The sequence below is a fragment of the Crinia signifera genome, unplaced genomic scaffold (genome assembly GCF_055691185.1).
Source record: "Crinia signifera unplaced genomic scaffold, ASM5569118v1 HAP2_SCAFFOLD_79, whole genome shotgun sequence".
Classification (NCBI taxonomy): Eukaryota; Metazoa; Chordata; class Amphibia; order Anura; family Myobatrachidae; genus Crinia; species Crinia signifera.
In genome coordinates this window covers 252,449-269,995 of record NW_028142697.1, presented here as the reverse complement: position 1 = coordinate 269,995, position 17,547 = coordinate 252,449, and the positions used below count along the sequence as shown (strand labels likewise).

The window sequence follows — 17,547 nt, the reverse complement described above, 5'->3', positions numbered from 1 at the left end:
AGGCGGCCAATAGCGGCATTCGGGAGGCGGAGCCGCACGATGTACACAAACACCGGTTTGTTTTTTTGCCAAGACCCTTACCTGGACTACGTCGCCCCGGGACAGGTGAGTATGGTTTCCACAGCTTCCACATGGATTTTGTCGGACTCCGGACGCCATCGCCGACAGCGACGTCGACATGAAGAACGCTGACACAGGACCAGAAGACGACACAGGACCAGGGCTACCTACGGGAAGAAGATAGGTAAATATTAGTATGTGTGGGCTTTGTATGTATTAAAGTTTTATTTTAAGTGTGTGTCAGTGTGTTTTATTGTACTATTTTTAATACTGTGGCACTACAAGACCCAGCGGGCCCTTTAATGCCCCGCAGGCTGGGACTTGTGGTTCTCCAAGTCCCAGCTTGCGGGGGAGGCTTGCTGGGACTCATAGTGCCCCAGTATTAGACAATAGTTTAATCTTTTTTTTACACCAAGATCAGCTCGATGCCCACCGCCCAGGGGCATCGAGGACAGTACCAGGCTTCAGCCTGGTCAGGTAAGTCCTGGAGGGGGGGACCCCTTTATTGGGGGGGTCCCCACTCCCCCAGGCCAGGCTGACTGGTCAGGGGGTTAATGCTTTGGCCGGGGGGACTTGTATAAAAAGTCTCCCCCCGGCTGTGGCATTACCCTGCTGGCTGGTTTGGCCTGGGGCTGGTTCTTGAAATACGGGGGACCCCTACTCATTTTGTCCCCCGTATTTTGGGAACCAGCCCCGGACCTGGAGCCTGGGGCTGGTTGTTAAAAATCGGGGAACCCCTATTTGTCGGGTTCCCTGATTTTTAATTACCGGCCCGGCTCCTTCAGCCTGGTGCTGGTTTCGGCTGTGGGGGGGACCCCACGCCGTTTTTTTTTAAAATTTATTTATTTTTCTATTTTTTTTTTACACACTGCAGCCTGCACGGATCTGACTGATCCGTGCAGACTGCTACAAATAATTCGTATTAGCGGCCGTATATACGGCCGCTAATACGAATTGTTACACCATCGGAGGGTTACAAAGCAGTCGTATCTGACTGCTTTGTAATTTCCCCTCCGGAACACGACTTTGCATACGACTTAAACAGTCGCATGCAGCCGTAGGGGAAATACCAATACGAAAAACTAGGTTTTTCATATTGGTAAATTTCCCCCCTTAAGTCCAGAATGAAATGACTGACACTGAGTATCCTCTCCTGAAATATTGACGTCCTGGTCTATAGGATCTGGCTTCACGAAATAGCTGTCTGGAAGATTGCGGTACAGGGAATATATTTCTTCGGTCCTGGGGCAGTCATACCGACTTACCCCCCTGAAATCATCTGGATCATCTCATCCAATTTGGGGCCGAACAGAAAGGTAACCCTCAAACGGTACAGCTGACCGCCTGTTCTTGGAATGTGCGTACGCATTCCATGGTTTAAGCCACAGGGCTCACCCGCTGCCATGGCCCTAGCCAAAAATACTACTGTATCCAAGGAGGCCTCCTGCATGATTTCTAGACTTAGAAGGATGTACTGTTGAGATATCCTATCTTCGTTGTCTGTATGCATCTTAGTACCCCATAATCTAAGGGCTCTGGATACAGATGCAATAGCCACCCCAGACTTCAAAGATACTGCCGAAGACAGATGCAACTTTCGCCATGAACTCTTTAGCTTTCTGTCCATTGCGTCTTTAAACACCGACCCATCTTCCAATGGGATAGTGGTCCTAGAAGTCAGCTCCGCCACGGCAGCATCAACTTTTGGAATTCCACACCAAGCCAGAAACTGCTCATCCATAAATGGGAACATTTTCTCAATTCTACTCAGGCTACCGACTCTCGTCAAAGCTGGCCCACTCCTTGGATATCATTTCTCTCACCCCTTTATGTAACGGGAAAGCTCTGACTTCAGCATGCTCTCCACCACGTCTAGGTTGAAGGATCTATCTTCTAATTAAATTTCAATACATATGTGGCCCTGTACGTGTCTGCACTTTACCACTTACTGTATCTACAGTATGATAGCATTGCAAAACACAATGTCTGATTTGGCCTCCATGTGCGCCCTGCAATGACTGAATGGGTTAATGCATTCCTCTCAGTAGAGGAATGAGGTACTTAAAGTAAATTGACCAGGGGACTGGGTTATTATTGTGTTCAACTGAAAGTAGTTTTGGTGCGCTGCGTACTAATTGCTCCACCGAACGCGGTGCACATGAACTACTGCCCTCCGAGACATGAAAGCTACTTGTTTGATCCGAGGATTTTGGGAGTGTTAGGAGGCGGCCGCTCGGTGAGCGGTCCGAGGGAACGCCTAGCACTTTTCGTCAACACCCATGTTTACGCCCCAATTTACGCCCAGTTTTGCCCGCTTTCATACCGCACCCATAGCAACGCCCACATTACGGAGTACCACCGTTGCACATGCGCATTGCGTAATTTACGCATGCGCACTCAGCAGGAATACGCAATCCGAACGAATGTGTACCTGTCCGAGTCAATCAGAATAAGTCCCATAGTGCTTCTAACACACAGTGCTGAGCAGTTGTACTTTTCCTGTGTGTGCGCGTGTGTGAGTGTTTTATATATTGGCTTTGTTGTAGAACAACAAGTACCAGTGGGCCCTTTACTGCCCCACATGCTGGGACTTTTGGTTCTCCAAGTCCCCGCATACGGTGCAGGCTTGCTGGGACTTGTAGTTCCACAACAAAGTACAATAGTTTATTCTATTTTTCACACTACAATCAGCCCAGTGCCCACCTCCCAGGGACACAGGGGACAGCCCCGGCCATCAGCCTGGGCAGGGTTAATTCTGGAGGGGGGGCTCTCCCCCAGGGTCCCTGCCTGAGCGGACCAGTCCGGGGGTATAATGCTTCAGCGGTGGGACCTTATATAATAAGTATCCCCAGGCTGTGCCATAAGCCTGCTGGCTGGTTGGGCCCATGGCTGGTTCTCAAAATATGGATGACCCCTATTTATTTTGGGAACCAGGACCGGCCCTTGAGCCTCTGACTGATCCGTGCTGGCTTCTGCAAAATACAGTACACACTTTTGCGCGTTGGGTCACTATTTTGGGCACATTCAATGATAAACCTCCATCTGCAGGAGAAACGCAACGTACATCCTCACCCTTCACCACCATCCCACCCAACTGACTGCAGCAAACAAGCAATGGGCCTGCATCTTCAGCTGATTGATTAATGTAATAATTGATTAATGCATACAGGCAGGCGGTTTTGGGACACTCATTTGATGCACTGCACCTATGTATTTGCACATGCATTCGCTACATGATGGACCCATTGTGCAGAACAATTTGGAAAGATGGTCAACAGCAGGAGTGGCCAGACTTTTGTAACCCGGGATCTACTTTTTGTACAATTACTTTCTGGGGATTTACCAGCATCTCCCCCTGTGTAAAATATACCCCTCCAAATGCAATACATCCCTTACACATTAAGCCACACAATGTGCCCGAAACTAACATCCTGCCACAAGGACTGCGGTGAAATTCACATTGTGACACAGGGAAATTCCCAAAATTCACAATCTGACACAACTAATGAGCCAAATTTCCCAATGTGACACAGGGAATGAGCCCGAAATTCACATTGTGACACAGGGAATGATCCCGAAATTCACATTGTGACACAGGGAATGAGCCAAATTTCCCATTGTGACACAGGGAATGAGCCCGAAATTCACATTTTGACACAGGGAATGAGCCCGAAATTCACATTCTGACACAGGGAAAGATCCCGAAATTCACATTGTGACACAGGGAATGAGCTCAAAATTCACAATCTGACACAGGGAATGTGCCCGAAATTCACATTGTGACACAGGGAATGAACCCAAAATTCACATTGTGACACAGGGAATGAGCCCAAAATTCACATTGTGACACAGGGAATGAGCTCAAAATTCACATTCTGACACAGGGAATGAGCTCAAAATTCACATTGTGACACAGGGAATGTGCCCGAAATTCACATTGTGACACAGGGAATGTGCCCGAAATTCACATTGTGACACAGGGAATGTGCCCAAAATTCACATTGTGACACAGGGAATGAGCCCGAAATTCACATTGTGACACAGGCAATGAGCCCGAAATTCACATTGTGACACAGGGAATGTGCCCAAAATTCACATTGTGACACAGGGAATGAGCCCGAAATTCACATTCTGACACAGGGAATGAGCCCAAAATTCACATTGTGACACAGGTAATGAGCCCGAAATTCACATTCTGACACAGGGAATGAGCCCGAAATTCACATTGTGACACAGGGAATGTGCCCGAAATTCACAATCTGACACAGGGAATGTGCCCGAAATTCACAATCTGACACAGGGAATGTGCCCGAAATTCACATTGTGACACAGGGAATGAGCCCGAAATTCACAATGTGACACAGGGAATGTGCCCAAAATTCACATTGTGACACAGGGAATGAGCCCGAAATTCACATTCTGACACAGGGAATGAGCCCGAAATTCACATTGTGACACAGGTAATGAGCCCGAAATTCACATTGTGACACAGGGAATGAGCCCGAAATTCACATTCTGACACAGGGAATGAGCCCGAAATTCACATTCTGACACAGGGAATGTGCCCAAAATTCACATTCTGACATAGGTAATGAGTCAGAAATTACACAGCACACAAGGGGGCACCCCTGGACTGATATGGGACACATGGGGACACACTCCAGCTGCTCTGCCCACTCCACACTGCAGCTATTTTGCCCGCTCAGCCGCCGCTCACAGTTCCTGCCTTCGCTTCCCAAGCGTTCTCAGTCCTGCACTGCACCAGTAATTGTCATTGAATCATTGATTGATTGATGAATGCAGGAAGGCAGGCAGTTTTAGGATGCTTAGACTCATTTGATGCAATACACCTATGCATTTGCTACATAAAAATGTGGAAAGATGGCATACAGTGTATCATTTGGTGGCTACTTCTTGTGTCCCTTATTTTTCCTTCCAGGATACAAGCCTGTTTGCATGTTTGGGGCGTTTGAGCCCAGGGCTGGTTCTCAAAATAAAGGGGAAACCTACTCCTTTTGTGCCGCATATTTTGGGAACCAGGCCAGGCCAAGAGCCTGGTGATGATTTCAGGAATTCAGAGGGACCCCAACTTCATTTTCCCCATGAATTTCTGGCACCAGGACCGGCTCTGAGCTGGTAATTGCCGGGCAGGGGGACCGCACACCATTTTTAAAATGATTTATTTATTTTATCTATTTTTTTTATACTGAAGCCTGCATGGATCAGTCGGATCCATGCAGGCTTCAGTATAAAAAAATAGATAAAGTAGTCAAATATGCCTGGAAAATGAGGAGTATACGGCTGGATAGTAAATTAGGAATTACCATTGGACTGAATAGTGATTTTTAATCGTGCAGTGTTCTCCCCAGAAACTTTTTCCAGCCGGGTGGCATCAAGAAGTAGCCAGGTGGGGGTCTTCGCAATAAAAATAGTGGTTGCGCTGCAGTGTCAGAGGGGCGTGTTAAAGCACCGCCTACTGGCACTCATTGCAGTTAAAAAAAGTCTTAGCCCACACCACCAAACACCCACCAAAAATAAGGGCCTACTACACGTCACACACCCATTACATGCCGTAATGCCCATTACACGTTATGCCACACACTGTAATGCCCATTATACATTATGCCACGCCATAATACCTATTACATATTATACCACATGCCATAATGTCTAATGTGTAGCACAGTGTAATGTAACAGAATATAATGTAATAACAGTGCAAGGTAAAATGCAGTATAGCACAGTATAACACACATTGTGACACAGGGAATGAACCCAAAATTCACATTGTGACACAGGGAATGAGCCCAAAATTCACATTGTGACACAGGGAATGAGCTCAAAATTCACATTCTGACACAGGGAATGAGCTCAAAATTCACATTGTGACACAGGGAATGTGCCCGAAATTCACATTGTGACACAGGGAATGTGCCCGAAATTCACATTGTGACACAGGGAATGTGCCCAAAATTCACATTGTGACACAGGGAATGAGCCCGAAATTCACATTGTGACACAGGGAATGAGCCCGAAATTCACATTGTGACACAGGGAATGTGCCCAAAATTCACATTGTGACACAGGGAATGAGCCCGAAATTCACATTCTGACACAGGGAATGAGCCCAAAATTCACATTGTGACACAGGTAATGAGCCTGAAATTCACATTCTGACACAGGGAATGAGCCCGAAATTCACATTGTGACACAGGGAATGTGCCCGAAATTCACAATCTGACACAGGGAATGTGCCCGAAATTCACAATCTGACACAGGGAATGTGCCCGAAATTCACATTGTGACACAGGGAATGAGCCCGAAATTCACAATGTGACACAGGGAATGTGCCCAAAATTCACATTGTGACACAGGGAATGAGCCCGAAATTCACATTCTGACACAGGGAATGAGCCCGAAATTCACATTGTGACACAGGTAATGAGCCCGAAATTCACATTGTGACACAGGGAATGAGCCCGAAATTCACATTCTGACACAGGGAATGAGCCCGAAATTCACATTCTGACACAGGGAATGTGCCCAAAATTCACATTCTGACATAGGTAATGAGTCAGAAATTACACAGCACACAAGGGGGCACCCCTGGACTGATATGGGACACATGGGGACACACTCCAGCTGCTCTGCCCACTCCACACTGCAGCTATTTTGCCCGCTCAGCCGCCGCTCACAGTTCCTGCCTTCGCTTCCCAAGCGTTCTCAGTCCTGCACTGCACCAGTAATTGTCATTGAATCATTGATTGATTGATGAATGCAGGAAGGCAGGCAGTTTTAGGATGCTTAGACTCATTTGATGCAATACACCTATGCATTTGCTACATAAAAATGTGGAAAGATGGCATACAGTGTATCATTTGGTGGCTACTTCTTGTGTCCCTTATTTTTCCTTCCAGGATACAAGCCTGTTTGCATGTTTGGGGCGTTTGAGCCCAGGGCTGGTTCTCAAAATAAAGGGGAAACCTACTCCTTTTGTGCCGCATATTTTGGGAACCAGGCCAGGCCAAGAGCCTGGTGATGATTTCAGGAATTCAGAGGGACCCCAACTTCATTTTCCCCATGAATTTCTGGCACCAGGACCGGCTCTGAGCTGGTAATTGCCGGGCAGGGGGACCGCACACCATTTTTAAAATGATTTATTTATTTTATCTATTTTTTTTATACTGAAGCCTGCATGGATCAGTCGGATCCATGCAGGCTTCAGTATAAAAAAATAGATAAAGTAGTCAAATATGCCTGGAAACAGAGCCGGATTAACAATGGGCCTGATGGAGCTACAGCTCCAGGCCCACTCTCTAAATAGGCCCATTTTGTAGCTGAGGGTCAGGGCTTTCCAACGAGCCCAGCCCCGAGTCTCTAGTACCCCGGGAACCGGATATACTGCCAGGCAAAGCTGGAACGTTTTCCCCATAGGATAACATGAGACCCACAAATTCCGACTCCCACCTGGTTCCAACGGCATCACAGAAGCTCAAGGTTGATCTCAGTCTAACCCAAATTGCTGGGCCTTCAATCTGATACCAGGCTGTTCCATAAGGGTTCATTGGTTCTAGAGATATTTTGTGTAAACTGATTATTATTTTTTTTCATTTTTGAAATGTAATTTCATGGTTGTTCATGTTGTTTGAGGACAGATTTCTCTGTAACCAAATGGCCCAGATTCACAGGACCAAATTCATTTGAAAATAATTTGAATCCCTCGTGTAAATGGGTCAGTTGGTTCCGAAGATATAGCAGGTTGTTTAAAGGGGGGAGGGTAGTTTTCTCTCCTCCTCACGCCAGAAAATGCAGGAACTAGGCTGGTGTAAAAGGGGCCGATCCGGGAATGTCCCTGCATGATCCTGGGTCAATATTCCTGGGTAAATCCCTGCATTTTCTGGTGTAAAAGGGGTATTATATCAAATAGCTGTGACCTACATTGCTCTGAATACAGCCGGGCAGCCCCCTGCTCTCTGTCCGGCTGTCAATGGCTGTCATTTCTGCCTGGCGGCGGCTGTCCCTCAGTTACCACAAGCATGTATTCCCCCTTGGCAATGAGCATGTAATCCCACATGGCAATGAGCATAGAAACTCTGGCAATGAGCATGGAACCCCTGGCAATGAGCATATAGGTAAGCAGCACTTATGTAGCATAATTTTTAATAGGCATTATGGTGTTTGGCTTAATACGTAATGGACATTATGGTGTGTGGCTTAACATGTAATGGATATTATGGTGTAATTTTTAATGCACACCTTTGGCGTGCAATGCCCGTTTATGAATCATATTGCGCATTATTGCTTAATCTGTTTGGTATAGTGTGTATTTTGGCTCAATCCATGTGGCAGAATGTGAATTTTTGCCTTAATCTGTGTGGCATAACGTGAATTTTGACTCAATCCGTGAACCATAGTGTGAATTTTGGCTCAGTCAGTGTGAATTTTTTTCTCATTCCATTTGGCATAATGTGTAAGAGTATAAAGGGGTGTGTACAGTATAAAGGGGTTACTATTGTGTTGCATGATTTGTCTAAGGGATATATGGGGTCCGGTATGATATGCTGGCGGTTGAAATACAGACGCCGGACTCCCAACCGCTGCAATGCTGACAAGGGGGGGGGGGTTGGGGCTGTGGATCGCTCCTCCTTTCGGGTTTGCTGCACTCGCCAAGCAGAGGTCACGGTGCCTTGCTACGCTCGGCACACTATTTTATTCTGACTGGAGTGCCGCCTCACCCCGCAAGTATCTTAGGACATCGGCATCCTGCGGGTGCACCTTTGGATATCTCCCTGCAATTTTCCTATGTCAGCCCCCTGCTTTTTCCAGGCATATATAATTAGTTGAAAGTATTTACAAAAATACAGACACACCCATGAGCAGACCACCCAACCAGAACACTGGTCACACCCCCCACATTATTAGGTGCTGGCCACAACCCCTATTATTGCGCATAATAGGCCCTTGATCATTTTCAGCTCCAGGCCCATTTAGACCTTAATCTGGCTCTGCCTGGAAAATGAGGAGTATACGGCTGGATAGTAAATTAGGAATTACCATTGGACTGAATAGTGATTTTTAATCGTGCAGTGTTCTCCCCAGAAACTTTTTCCAGCCGGGTGGCATCAAGAAGTAGCCAGGTGGGGGTCTTCGCAATAAAAATAGTGGTTGCGCTGCAGTGTCAGAGGGGCGTGTTAAAGCACCGCCTACTGGCACTCATTGCAGTTAAAAAAAGTCTTAGCCCACACCACCAAACACCCACCAAAAATAAGGGCCTACTACACGTCACACACCCATTACATGCCGTAATGCCCATTACACGTTATGCCACACACTGTAATGCCCATTATACATTATGCCACGCCATAATACCTATTACATATTATACCACATGCCATAATGTCTAATGTGTAGCACAGTGTAATGTAACAGAATATAATGTAATAACAGTGCAAGGTAAAATGCAGTATAGCACAGTATAACACACTGTAATGTGACAATTGTAGTAGTGTATACTATGAGGCATAACAACACTGATTGCACGGTGTATGATGTGTGTCTCAGTCACTACACACATGTATCACATTTGGAAAGTTTAGTAGGCGCGCTGCCTCAACTAGCATCCCCAGACCTCACTGCGATTCCCACCGTGTAATACCTGACAAACATCCTGGCAAAACACCTGAAATCCCCCGCAAACTTGCAGGTTCTTCTCACATGCAGACTGCTGAAGGCAGCGGTCAAACATGAACACAGTGAGAAGGTTGCCGATGCCGTCTCCATTCTGTGTGCACATGCACACATATCCTGTTGCCACCATGTCAGTAAGCAGCGGCGCCCGGGCACTGGCTGGGGACCGGCTGAGGAGATTGCACGGAGGAGACACATTATCCAGTCAGCAGAAGTGGGATCTCTCCTCAGACATACATTTCCCCAATGGGAGAGATCACATTCTAGCTATGATTATATAAACTAGCAAATAAACAATAGCTAGAATCTGGTTGCTATGGGCAACACCACCTATGCTCCCTATCTGCTGTTTGGTTTCTAAAACAATGGTGAGCCTTTGCCTGATGCAAACGGCATACATGCCCTTTCTCTAATTAGCAGTCAGGTCTAAATCATTCACCCACTCTGGCCTCGCACACGCAATCACTATAGCGCCCCACCCCCAGCCAGCACCACCTTGTGCCCCAGCCGACATCTGCAATCATCATGAGCACCCCCCATGCCCACATCCACTTAGCGCTGCAGATGCTTCTGTGTGCTGTCTCCCAGCATGGCTGCTGTATGTGTAGGTCAGCTGGTACCTGCCCAAAAAAATCTCCAAAACAGGAAGCACTGTGTACCTCTGATCTCTCACTGCATTACAAGTTCCCATATATACCTTCCATTCACAGTCCCCCTGTACATGTATACCCCCCCCTACAGGTTCCTATATATACCTACCAGTAAAGGTTCCCATATATACCTCCCATCCCCTACTGTACAGGTTCCCATATGTACCTCCCATCCCCCCTGTACAGATTCCCATATGTACCCCCTCCTTCAGTACAGGTCCCCATATATACCTCCCATCCCCCCTGTACAGGTTCCCATATGTACCCCCCCCCCCACACTTCAGTAAAGGGATCCATATGTACCCCCCAGTACAGGTTCCCATACTGCATGTACTTCCCCCCTACAGGTTCCCATATTTATACCTCCCAGTAAAGGATCCCATGTGTACCCCCCTCCCTCAGTACAGGTCCCCATATATACCTCCCATCCCCCCTGTACAGGTTCCCATATGTACCCCCCCCCCCCCCCCTTCAATACAGGTTCCCATATATACCTCCCATCCTCCACTTTACAGGTTCCCATATGCACCACTCCTCTCCCCCCAGTACAGGTTCCCATATAAACCTCCCATCCCCCACAGTACAGGTTCGCATATGTACCTCTCCACTTCCCCCAGTACAGGGATCCATATGTACCCCCCCCCCCCCCCCCCCGCCTCAAGTACAGGTTCCCATATGCAAACCCCCCCCCCCCCCCCAGTACAGGTACCCATATGTACCTCTCCTCTCCCCCCAGTACAGGTTTCCATATGTACCCCCCCCCCCCCCAAGTACAGGTTCCCATATGCAAACCCCCCCCCCCCCCCCAGTACAGGTTCCCATATGTACCTCTCCTCTCCCCCCAGTACAGGGATCCATATGTACCCCCCCCCCCCCCAGTACAGGTTTCCATATGTACCTCGTAGTACATACAGAACCCCTTTGAAATGAGCATTCTAGGGGTGGGCCGCTTACCTTGATGTCAATGTCCTTGCTCCCATTGCCAGCATGCAGTGAGGATTAGGAGATCTCAATGCTCAGGCCGGGGTCTATCTGCTTGTGCATCTGGTAACACGTCTCCATCCAAACTACTGCAATCTCCATGTGACCAATGGTTAGCCCGTTGTCTGCCCCCAATGCCAGCGTACCGGGGGGAAGCACACCAGATGGTCCTGCGGGCACAGAGTGGTGATAGGATCATATGTGGTTATCACAGGACTGCATAAATCATCATTACACAAATAAAATATTCATAAGGCATTAGCGCAACAATACAACCAGCCAAACTGCTATTTGGTACCTGAAACGGTGCTGGGACTCCCTTCTGGTAGGTAGATGCCTACAAAAATGTAGGGGCCTACTCCTCCTATATGGCAGGTTACACCCCCAATGCCAGCTTCCTGTCAGTCATACTGCAGGGGGATCTGTTTTTGACCCATACGCAATTTCTGTCGTTATACACCCTTGTACATGCGTGATGCGCAGTCATACACATGCGCAGTAGTTCGATCATTGCTGGATTTAAGCATTCCTACATTACCGGTCAGGTCCCTTTCAGCACACGCAATCACTGTAGCGCACCCCTGACCTCACCCAACACCAGGGCCGGACTGGGACCAGAAATCGGCCCTGGCATTTTGAGCACACAGGCCCACCTGCAGTAGGCGGGACCCTTGCGCGGCAAAAAGGGGGCATGGTCTCATGGAAAGGAGGCGTTACACATTATGGAACACATTGTAATGCCCATTACACATTATGAAACACATTGTAACGCCCATTACACATTATGGAACACATTGTAACGCCCATTACACATTATGGAACACAACATAATGCCCATTACAGAATATAAAACAATCTGGACCCCACAGGCTGCTCCCATTGTATAATAACATGACACAACAGACTGCTCCTCCTGCACAATAACAGAACACCATAGGCTGCTCCCCCTGCACAACAAAGGGCATAAGTAAAAACTCCTGAGAACATTACATTTACATTTTATGTTTTCACAACACAAATAGGCTGGCTCTGGTGGTAATGCTCCTCTGTCCTCACAGCACTGGTACCGCTCCTCTCACAGCTGCTCCAATGCGTTCGTGCCTTCTCCCGCCTCAGCCCAAGTAACAGTAACATTGGAGCTGTGGCCAGTACCCCTCTCCCATTGCTGGGAACCTTCACTTTTCCAGCCTAGAACATCCGTGAGCAGCGGGATGAGCAAGCCACACCTCAAGGACCCCGGATGCAGCGGGGACGAGGGGGAGGTGAGAGGAGTAACTGCAGTAGAAGATACATTCTTTAGGACAGTAGTGCATCCAGGTGCTGCCACAGCGGGCTTGAGGTTGGATCTGTTTTAGCAGCTCTCAGTCTGTGTAGGCAACTAACAGGGGAGTTAGTGCAAACCAAACCCTTTTTGAGCAGAAACACTGGCGTGCAGTGGAAGGTCTATGGGCAGAGTAGGCAGCGGTAGTGGTATGGGCAGAGTGAGCAGCAGAAGGCCTAAAGGGCAGAGTGGCCAGCGGGCTTCTGGGTAGTGTGGACAGCGGAGTGAGCGTCACATTGCTATGGGGCAGAGGAATGCTATGGGGCAGAGCGGGCATTATAATGCTATGGGGCAGAGTGGGCATCACATTGATATGGGGCAGAGGAATGCTATGGGGCAGAGTGGGCAGTCGAATACTATCGGGCAGTCGAATGCTATGCGGCAGAGAGCAGCATAATGCTATGAGGTGGAGTAATGCAAGGGGGGGGGATGTTTTGCTATGGGCAGAGTGGGCAGCAGAATTAGTGTTCCCGCTAGGCTGTTCAAGGGCAAAATGCGCCCTGCCCCTCTGGCAGCGCCACGCTAAAACAGCCTGCCTCCTCTTATCGTGATATCGGGGAAGCCCGGTGCCGCAGTATATAGCGGTGCCCGGAGCTTACCCGGCAGCGGAGAGCCTTTGGTGCGGCCGGGCCTGCTCCCTTCAATGACAATGCTGGCCGGGCCCGCCCCTTTTCCTGACAAAGGCAGCCAGGCCCGCCCCTTTTCGTCACGACCCGGGCATGCCTCTTTTGTAAATTAGGCGGCACGGGACCACCCAGAACAGTGACGACGGCGGGCCCGATCCGCCCCCTTGACGATGCCCCCCTTGCAGCGGCGCCCTGTCTGCCCCGGTTCCTAGAAGGAACACTAAGAATGCTATGGGGTGGAGGAATGCTATGGGGCAGAGTGGGCGGAGGAATGCTATGGGGCAGAATGGGCAGCGGAATGCTATTGGGCGGAGGAATGCTATGGGGCAGAGTGGGCAGTTGTATAGTATGGGGCAGACTGGGCAGCTGAATGCTATGGGGCAGAGCAGGTAGCGGAAGATCTACAGGGCAGAGCGGGCAGTGGAATGCCATGGGGCAGAGTCGGCAGCAGAATGCCATGGGGCAGAGTCGGCAGCGGAATGCTATGTGGCAGAGTGGACAGCGGTATGTTATGGGGTGGAGGAATACTATGGGGGTAAGGAATGCAATGGGCAGAGTGGGCAGCTGAATGCTATGGGGCAGAGCGGGTAGCGGAAGGTCTACAGGGCAGAGTGGGCAGCGGAATGCCATGGGGCAGTCGCCAGCAGAATGCCATGGGGCAGAGTCGGCAGCGGAATGCTATGCGGCAGAGTGGACAGCATAATGCTAGGGGGCGGAGAAATGCTATGGGGGGAAGGAATACTATGGGCAGAGTGGGCAGCAGAATGCTATGGGGCGGAGGAATGCTATGGGGCAGAGTGGGTAGTGGAAGATCTACAGGGCAGAGTGGACAGCGGAATGCCATGGGCAGAGTGGGCAGCGTAAGGACTATGGGGCAATATCAGGAAGGAGGGGCACAAGCACACGGGATAAGGGGGTACTCACTGCCACCTGTAGCGCTTCTGCATCACAACTCCTTCTGGACTCGCTCCACAGCAGGTGAGGCTTTGTCTTGTGTCCTCAGCTCCTGCAGCAGGAGGTGCTGGGTCGTCCTCGGCTCCGCCTGTCGTGCTGTTCTGGGTTGGCCTATGCAAGTTCCACCACCGGCTCCTACCAGGCTAGGGATCTTCCTGGGTCCTCTCCTACGCTCTGCTGTCTCCTGTCCTCCCCGCGGCTCTTGTCCTTGATGTTGCCTCAATGTGTCTTAATGTGTCTTGATGTGTCCTTGATGTTGACAATGCTATGGGGCAGAGTGGGCAGTCGAATAGTATGGGGCAGACTGGGCAGCTGAATGCTATGGTGCAGAGTGGGCAGTCGAATGCTATGGGGTGGATGAATGCTATGGGGCAGACTGGGCAGCTGAATGCTATGGGACAGAGTGGGCAGTCGAATGCTATGGGGTGGATGAATGCTATGGGGCAGAGTGGGCAGTGGAATACTATTGGACAGAGTGGGCAGTGGAATTCTATGGTGTGGAGGAATGCTATGGGGCAGAATGGGCAGCGGAATGTTATGGGGCAGAGGAATGCTATTGGGCAGAGCGGGTAGCGGAATTCTATGGGGAGGAGGAATGCTATGGGGCAGAGTGGACAGCAGAATGCTATGGGGCGGAGGAATGCTATTGGGCAGAGCGGGTAGCGGAATATCTACAGGGCAGAGTAGGCAGCGGAATGCCATGGGGCAGAGGAATGCTATGGGGCAGAAGAATGCCATGGGGCAGAGTGAGCAGCAGAATGCTAGGGGGCAGAGAGGGCAGTGGAATGCTAGGGGGCAGAGAGGGCAGTGGAATGCTAGGGGGCAGAGTGGGCAGCTTAATGCTAGGGGCGGAGGAAGGGAAGGAATACTATGGGCAGAGTGGGCAGTGGGAGAGGTCTGCCAATGGAGGTTGTACCAACTACAGACTGGTGAGTGCTGCTTATTCTTTCTGAGAGAGAGAGAGAGAGAGAGAGAGAGAGAGAGAGAGAGAGAGAGAGAGAGATGGATGAACGAAGAAAGCGGCTTTCAGACTGTATTGTTTGTAGAAAAGGTAGGACAAATTTTAATCCATAGGAGATCTACTTTTTGGGGGTCGCAGCCCCCATCTTCAGGATCAAATAACAAATACAAAACTACATATATATAATAGAGTACATTTAACACTTAAGGTGTGTACACACGGGAGCAATATTGTGTGAAATCGCTGGGAATATGGTCGCTGAGCGACCATATTGCCAGTGATTTGGAGCGCAGGTGGCGATAAATCGCCAGCTGCGCGCTCCCGTGTGCACTGCCTAATGGTCGCTGGTCGCAGGAGCATGCTCCTGCGACCAGCGGCTTTCCCCGCGATCGCTGTGCTGGAAGGTCAGCGCCAGGGAGATCAGCATTGATCTCCCCAGTCCCGTGCGGCTGCTCCCTCCCTCCTCCCATCAAAGTGACAGCAGCAGCGTCTGCTGCTGCTGCACTCCCCCTCCGCCCCGTAGCAGTGTCTCCTTGTCATCGCTGATGAAAAGGAGACACTGAGCAATATGATTGCTGGGGATATATTGCTAGCAATATATCTCCAGCAATCATATTTCCCCGTGTGTACACAGCATTACCCTCCACCTGTGATGAGCTCGGGATACGGTCGTATTATCGACCACAGTTAGGTCGACAGTCATTAGGTCAACACTGTTGGGTTGACAGGCAACAAGGTCAACATGGATGAAGGTCGACAGGTGTCTAGGTCGACATGGGTTAGGTCGATATGGGTTTTTACACTGTGTTTTGTGTCGACAGGTGGTATTTCATGCCCTACCATCCACTAGGGCATGGCGGGAGAGTAAAATAGTGTGCCGAGCGCAGCGAGGCACCGTGCCCGAAGCAAGCGATGTGAGGGGCTGCAGTTGACTTCCAACTGTGTCCATGTCGACTGGGTCGACATTCGGGGGGAAAAAAACAGTGAAAAAAACCCATGTCGAACTGTCGACCTAACCCATGTATACCTAACGCATTTGTCGACCAAAACCCATGTCGACCTTGTCCCATGTCGACCTAGACACCTGTTGACCTTCACACATGTCGACCTTGCTACCTGTCGACCCAACGGTGTTGACCTAATGACTGTCGACCTAAGTGTGGGCAGTGGAATGCTAGGGGGCAGAGTGGGCAGCATAATGCTAGGGGCGGAGGAAGGGAAGGAATACTATGGGCAGAGTGGGCAGTGGAATTCTATGGGGCAGCCTCGTGGGGCGGAGGAATGCCATGGGCAGAGATGGCAGCGTAAGGACTATGTGGCAATATCAGGAAGGAGGGGCACAAGCACCCGGGATAAGGTGGTACTCCCCGCCACCTGTAGCGCTTCTCTGTCTCACCCACAACTCCTTATGGACTCGCACCACAGCACACCCGGGATGCTGCGCATTGCACCAAACCACTGTAACATGAAGTTTGCCAGTGCGGTGTAATGACTGTGGCTGCTCCTCTGCTAGGTAGGTATAGATCCCCTTCAATTACAGTTACTGCATTGTGTTACAGAACTTTTTAATTATCCCAGATAGTTCCTCTTCTGTAAATCAGTTCAGTTACTGCTCTGCTAGTTGTGTCTTCGGCTCCTGACCTGCAGCAGGAGGTGCTGGGTCGTCCTCGGCTCCGCCTGTCGTGCTGTTCTGGTTCGGCCTCTGCTTTCACCCCCGGCTCCTATCAGGCTGGGGATCTTCCTCTGTCCTCTCCTCCGCTGGGCTGTCTCCTGTCCTCTGCGCAGCTCCTGTCCTTAATGTTGCCTCGTGTTCAAAGCTCACTTTCGGGCAGGCAGCTCACAGGGCAGCTCCGCACCACTGAGGGGGCTTCTACAGGTCTCTCCAGCTAGGGGTCCTTTGCGTGTCCTCCACACTTCTGTTCCTCGAGAGAGAGGGTGTCCTCCGCGGTGCCTGCGCGCCTTGGTCTCCACTTGCTGCGTCCTCTATCTTCTTCGGAGCAACCCCGGGGGAATCCTCCGGCTGGGTGTGCTCCTAGGTAATTTACCCCTTCAGCACCTTCTTCCTCGAGGTTCTAGTCTTCACCCTCTCGGCTCCTCCACGGGCAGGCACTATGTAGGACACCTCGGCAGCACACATCATTCTGTTCTCTCTGGGTTTGGGGCTCCTCCTGTGGTTGGCAGCTAGTGGGGGCAGCGCGGTTCCCTTCCCTCTGGCAGGTGGCAGCAGTAGGGGACTTGGAGGAGCCTGGCTCTCCTGGCTCCATTCCTGGTCACACAGCTGCGCAGCCTCCGCTCCTTACAGGTCAG

At 50.0% G+C, this 17,547-nt stretch overlaps 1 protein-coding gene and 1 long non-coding RNA gene across 2 annotated transcripts in view; one reads left to right on the top strand and one right to left on the bottom strand.

Moving 5' to 3' along the window:
- The window catches only part of LOC146056311 (uncharacterized), a 488,478-nt gene that overhangs the window by 358,190 nt on the left and 112,741 nt on the right, over window positions 1–17,547 (bottom strand). The gene's annotated exons all lie outside the window — the stretch shown is intronic.
- The window catches only part of LOC146056314 (T-box transcription factor TBX5-like), a 62,352-nt gene that overhangs the window by 35,699 nt on the left and 9,106 nt on the right, over window positions 1–17,547 (top strand). The gene's annotated exons all lie outside the window — the stretch shown is intronic.